Source organism: Alligator sinensis, unplaced genomic scaffold (assembly GCF_000455745.1).
Source record: "Alligator sinensis unplaced genomic scaffold, ASM45574v1 scaffold732_1, whole genome shotgun sequence".
Classification (NCBI taxonomy): Eukaryota; Metazoa; Chordata; order Crocodylia; family Alligatoridae; genus Alligator; species Alligator sinensis.
In genome coordinates, this window is record NW_005843309.1 from 96,364 (window position 1) to 103,314 (window position 6,951).

Here is a 6,951-nt window from a genome sequence, read left to right on the forward strand (position 1 = left end):
GGGCCGCCAGCACGGGACGGGACGGGACGGGGCAGAGCCGGCTGGGTATGGGGCGGGGCCGGGAAGGAGGGACGGGACCCACCCCGCAGGGCATAGGCCTGGCCTGGAGGGGCTGCACACCGTGTCCCACCGCCCAGTCGTGCTGCCCCGCACCCCCGGCCCCGCACAGCCCCGCACTCGGCCCACCCCGCTCCGGGGCAGGGAGCCGTCGTGCGGCCGCGTCGGGCCGGGGTGCCCTGCACGAGGGGAGGTGCTGGGTGCCCTGCCCGGGGTGCTGCGCGGAGGGGCGGCCCCGGGAGCAGGCAGCGCTGTGCTGAGGTCTGCTGTGTGCGCGGCGCTTGGACTGATCCAGCCCCGGGCGGCCCTTCTTCTCCCCACAACTCGGACAAGGAGGGTCGTAGCATGGTAGTGGACGCACTGGGGGATACTGGGAAGCACTGCAGGGGTACCGGAGGTAATGGGCAATCCTGTGTGGCATACTGGGGGATACTGAGAGATACTGGGAGGCAATGAGGGAGGTACTGGTGGTAATACAGGATCCTACAAGAGTACTGGGATGTACCAAGGGACAGTAGGAGGCACTCGGGGGCAGCACTGGGGGTATTGGGAGATCCTGGGAGGGTATTAGGACATACTGGGGAATAGTGGGAAGCACTGGGGGTGGGGGCACTGAGGTAATGTGCAATCCTGGGAGCCTACTGGGTGGCATTGGAAGATACTGGGAGGCACTGGGCATAATGGGGAATCCTGTGAGTGTACTGGGAGGCACTGGTGGGGGAGCACTGGGAGTAATGCAGGATCCTGGGAGGGTACAGAGAAGCACTGAGGGATACTGGGAAGCACTGGCAGGGGGCACTGAGGATAATGGGAGATCTTGGGATGGTACTGGGAGATACTGGGGAAGACTAGAATCTTTTTGGGCATACTGGGTGGCACCAGGGAGGGACACTGGGGTATTTGGGAGATACTGAGAGGCACTGGGGAATATTAGGATGTACTGGGAGTGGCACCGGGGATAATGGGAGATCCCAGGAGGCTACTGGGAGATACTAGGCAATATCTGTGTGTACTGGAGGATACTGGGAGGCACTGATGGGGGCGCACTGTGGTAATGGGGTGATCCTGGGAACATACTGGGAGGCTGTGGGGGATACTTTGAGGCACTGGGGTGGCACTGTGGGTAATGGGGATCCAGGGAGGGTACTGACATGTACTGGGAGGTACTGGGGGTATACTGGGGGTAATGGAGGCCCTGGGATGTTACCGGGAGGCAATGGGGGAAGGCACTAAGGGTAATGGGGGATCCTGGGAGGCACTGGTGGATACTGGGGGGAACCAGGTAATGGGAGGACCCAGGAGGGTACTGGGCCATAGTGGGGAATACTGGGGGATACTAGGAGGCATTGGGGTAATGGGGGATCTTGATATGTACTGGGGGATACTGGAAGTACTGGGGGAGGCACTTGGGTAATACAGGATCCTATGAGGATACTGGGATGTAGTGAGGGCTGGTGGGAGGCACTGTGGGGTGTGGAGCACTGTGGGTAATGGGAGATCCTGGGAAGGTATTGGGAGATTTGAGGGAATACTGGGAGGTACTGAGGGATACTTAGACATACTGGGAGGTGGGGCACTGGGGGTAATGGGGTAGCCTGGGTGGATACTGGGAGGCACTTGGGTGGCGGTGGGGATGAGATTGGGGGTAATAGGAGATCCTGGGAGGCTACTGGCAGATACTGGGGAATACTTGGAGTTACTGGAGGATACCGGGAGGCACAGTGTGGCAATGGGGAATCCTGGGAGCATACTGGAATGCAGTGAGGGATATTGGGAGACACTGGGGGCATACTGGAGGTAATAGGGGATTCTGGGACGTTAATGGGAGGCAGTGGGGGATACTGGGAGGCGGTGGGGGTAATGGGAAATCCTAGACGTGTACTGGGAAATACTGGGGAATGTTGGGAAGTACTGAGGGGAATTCTGAGGGTAGTGGGAGGCACTGTGGGCAGCACTGGAGGTAATAGGGGATCCTGTGAGGGTACTGGGGTGTACTGGGAGGCACTGGGGGGGGTGCACTGGGGATAATGGGGAATCCTGGGAGAGTACTGAGAGATACTGGGGAATTCTGGGTGGCATTGGGGGACACTGGAAGGCACTGGAGTGAGCATTGGGTTAATGGGGGATCCTGGAAGGGTACTGGGAGGCACTGGGGAACACTGGCAGGCACTGGGTGAGGTACTGAGGGCTATGGGAAATACTGGGAATGCTGGAAAGCACTGGAGGATACTGGGAGGCACTGTGTGGGGCACTGGGGGTAATGGGAGATCCTGGGAAAGTACTGGGAAGCAGTGCGGGATACTGGGAGACACTGCTCCGTGCAGCCCCACTGCACTCAGCCCTGATGCTCCCAGACCCGCTGCACCTGCTGGCCCTGCCCACCTGCAAACCCAGGCACCCTGTGGGTGCTGTGGCAGGGCCGGGCAGGGGCTGGTGCTGGCTGAGTGGGTCTTCATCGAGCGCACCCAGCCCCTGGTGCCCAGCAGAACCAGCAAGGTGACTCTGCGCCCCGGGACTTGTGCCAGCCCTGGGGCCCTGGGGCACCGGCCACCAGGGCACTTGCATGAAAAAGGTTGAAACCCCGCGGTGTGCCCCTCTCCTGCTGGGACAAGAGTGGGGCTGTAGGCCCAGACACTGTAGCGCATGGGGCGGGGGTCTGGGAATTGGGGGTGCCCTGGTGCCCTGCTCCCTCCCTTCTCCCCCAGGACGCCACTGTCCCTGGTGCAGCTGGCGCGGCCCCACGCGCACTCCTGGGGGGCGCAGGGCAGGGTGTCTGCGAAGCAAAGTTGCATCAGAAACCCGGGTGGAGACGGCGCTGGTGCGGGCCTGGGACACACTCTCTCCGAGCCGCCGCCACCTTTCCTTGCATTTTCCATGTTTCTACGCGATTTCCCAGCACGAGCTGACCTGCGTCTCCTGCCCCGCCGCCTCGGGGAGTCCCCGCACAGCCCGCTGCGGCTGGCCCACACCACTGGGGAGATGGGGGGTGTTGGGAGAAAACTAGGGCCATGGCCAGCAGCTCCCAGGGGCCCAGCTCCGTCCCAGGGACACGGGTGTCGCACGGAAACCGCGAACTGGACAGCCCACAGTACTGGAGACCCAGGCTGTACCCGCTCTCCTCACCCCCGTCTCGCAGAGAACCGAGTCGTCCTGGGCGGGCCCCTGCTTTCAGTCCCCAGCCCCCTGCCCCACACCCGAGAACCAGCCCAGGCTCTCCCCACGGCGAGCCCCCTACCTGCACCCCCTTGCAGCCCAGGTCCTGCCAGAGGAGATGTCCCCGCTGCATCAGAGCCCCCTCAAAATCACAGTACAGACAGGGGTAGCCTTTGGGGGGGGGTCTCAGCCATGCCAGCCCCCTCCCCCGGGGCGGGGGTTTGGGAATTGGGGGTGCCCGGGTGCCCTGCTCCCTCCCTTCTCCCCCAGGACGCCGCTGTCCCCGGCGCTGCTGGCGCGGCCCCGCGCGCACTCCCGGGGGCCGCAGGACGGGGTGGCTGCGAAGCGAAGTTGCATCAGAAACCAGGGTAGAGCCGGCGCTGGTGCGGGCCTGGGCCACGCACTCTCTCCGAGCCGCCGCCACCTTTCCCCGCCTTTTCCATGTTTCTACGCTATTTCCCGGCACGAGCTGAGCTGCGTCTCCTGCCCCGCCGCCTCGGGGAGTCCCCGCACAGCCCGCTGCACTGGGGCGATGGGGGTGTCGGGGGAGAACTGGGGCCACGGCCAGCAGCTCCCAGGGGCCCAGCTCCATCCCGGGGACACGGGTGTCACACGGAAACCGCGCACTGGACAGCCCCTAATACCGGAGACCCAGGCTGCACCCCGCTCTTCGCGCCCCCGCCTCTCAGAGAACCGAGTCGTCCTGGGCGGGCCCCTGCTTTCAGTCCCCAGCCCCCTGCCCCACACCCGAGAACCAGCCCAGGCTCTCCCCACGGCGAGCCCCCTACCTGCACCCCCTTGCAGCCCAGGTCCTGCCAGAGGAGATGTCCTCGCTGCACCAGAGCCCCCTCAAAATCACAGCACAGACAGGGCTAGCCTTTGGGGGGGGGGGCTCCGGTTGATGAATAGCAGAGCGGCTTGTCTTAATAACTACCAACACGCTACAAAGCTAAGCGGCAGAAAAAGCCTCTTTCCCAGTATCAAATGAGCTATTAGTCTTGGTATTATTTTAGCTGACCCACGCAGGCAGGAGGCGGTTCTTGTACTGCCTCCAAGCCTGGGTGCTTCACCTTTGGCTGGGTGCAGGATGGCTGCTTGGTCTTCCCTGGACTGCACACGCCTTGCTGGCAAATCTGCTTAGTTCATATACTGTTTAATTGTCCAGCTTCGAAGCATTTTCCCTTGATAGTTGGCCGATAAAAAGTCCGAACAGAACAGGGAAGAAAAGGGGAACCATGACATTACAGCTGTTAAACTGCCTGGCTCGTTTTGGATTTGTCTAGGTGTGAAGATGTGTTTCTCTAAAGCCCCTGTAATTCTAGATTAATTACAGGTGATGGGTTTTGAGTGGTCAAACAGGATGCTTAGAGGCAAAACTGGCTGGAGCATCGGCTCAGAGAGTGGTAATCAATGACTCAATGTCTAGTTGGCAGCCGGTGTCAAGGGGTGTGCCCAGGGGTCGGTCCTGGAGCTGGTTTTGTTCCATATCTTCATTAATGACCTGGAAGTTGGGATGAGTGCACCCTCAGCAAGTTTCCAGATGACACCAATCTGGGGGAGTAGTGGATATGCTGGAGGTAGGCCTGGGATTCAGAGTGACCTTGAGAAATTGGAGGATTGGCCCAAAAGAAATCCCATGAGGTTCAACAAGGACAAGTGCAAAGTCTTGCACTTAGGACTGAACAATCCCATGCACCGGGACAGGCTGGGGGTGACTGGCTGGGCAGCTGAACAGGACCTGGGGGTGACAGTGGGCAATAGCTGAACTGGAGCCAGCAGTGCGCCCTTGTTGACAAGAAGGCTAACGGCATCCTGGGCTGCTGCTTTGGCAGGAGCGCTGCTGGCAGATGGAGGGCAGTGATTCTTCCCCTGTGTTCAGCACTGGGGAGGCCACCTCTGGAGTCCTGTGTCCAGTTGTGCGCCCCGCAGCCCCACTGCACAAAGGACGTGGACACATGGGAGAGAGTCTAGCGGAGAGTAATGAAAATAGCTGGGGAGCTGGGGGACAGGACTTGTGGAGAGAGGCTGAGGGAACTAGGCTGACTGAGTCTGGAGAAAAGACGACTGAGGGGGATTGAATAGCAGGCTTCACCTCCCTGCAGGGGGTTGCAAAGAGGATGGAGCTGGACTGTTCTCCGTGGGGGCAGATGACAGGATAAGGAGCAATGAGCGGGGAAAGAAGGCGGCGGCTCGGAGCGCCGGGTGAGTGCCTTGCCTGGCCCGGCGCCAGTGCCATCTCTATCCAGGGGGCCACAGGCAGCAGCAACCGGGTACAGCAGTGTCCTCGGGGAGAAGGGAGGAAACAGGGGGCCCAGCCGTCAAGCACCCCCAATTCCCAGACCCACCGCCAAGCTGCAGCACGGGAACGTGAGGTTGGATATTAGGGAGAACTTTCTCACGAGGCGGGTGGTGAAGCACTGGAACAGGCTCCCCAGAGAGGTGGTGCAATCACATAACACCCCCACCCCCTCGCCCCAAACACCCTGGTATCCACACACACACACACACACACACACACACACACACACACACACACACACACGGCAACTCTCTCTCTCTCTCTTTGTCCAAACCATGCCTCCTGACTCCGTAGGGGCTGGGCAGCAGGGGACAGATGTCTGCCCACCAGCAAGTCTCCTTGCCCCTCTCCCTCCCCCCAGCCCCATATGGAGCTCCCAGCCAGCCTCATGTAGCACCAGCTGGGCCTGCCGTCCCCTTCATGTCCTGCTGCCAGCCCAGAGCTGCACTAAGGGCCCTTGGTGGGGGGGCGGATGGCACAGAACAGGTCAGAGGCAGGGCCCATGGGGGCACACACCTCCCCCCAGACTGGGTGCACTGGGGTCCGTGGTGGGATGGGGGGCCAAGAGCAGAGGGGGGCAGACCTGAGACCCATCCCCACCCCTGAGCCAAGCAGGACCCCTTAGCCAGGGGAGGGAGCCAGGATTGTCATAACGCTGCTCCTGCAGGAAGAAGTTGAGATGGTGCCAGGAGGGGCACCCACCCAGAGACAGCCGCACCGGGGTCCTGTTATACCCATCCTGGTGCCCACCCCAGAGGCTGCATGGTCTCAGGCCCTTGTTATACCTCGCCGTGACTGCTCACCCCAGAGCTAGTCGCACCACCCACCCATTTCTCTCCTGCGTGCATACCTGTGCTGCCTTAATGGTGACCAACCGCCCCCCCCCTTCTTGACAGCATTTGAAACAGGCTGAATAGTTGAGATGGATGGCTGGAGAGGTCGGAGATGGTCCTTGTGTGGTCGGTCACTGTGGAAGAAACTGGAGAAGTAGCCGCAACCTCAGAAGACGTGGGAGCTGCAGGAGATGGAAGGAGGGGGAGAGTTCAGGCAGACGTGCCCCCCACCGCAGCACCCACCAGACAGCACGTGGGGTGAGACCCATCCCAGCAGGTAAGGGAGCACTGGGACTGTGTACAGCAGGGGGCTAAGATGTGGCTGGCTCTGGGGTGGGCACTAGGGGCTGGGTAACCAGGCTTCCCAATGCAGCTGGCTGTGGGGTGATGCTGGGACTGGGTATAATGGGGTCACCCCTTTGAACCAAGGGGCCCAACTCCCCCTGCTCCAGCCAGCTAGTCTCCCTTCCTGTCCCAGAGCTGGGGGAGAACCCAGGCGTCCGGGCTGTCAGCTCCTCGCCTCCCCAGTCTTTACAGGGACTGGAAGAAGGCACCAGGGTGTGGACCTTCTGTACAGGTGTCCCATTTGTTCCTGATGTCTTAGACAGC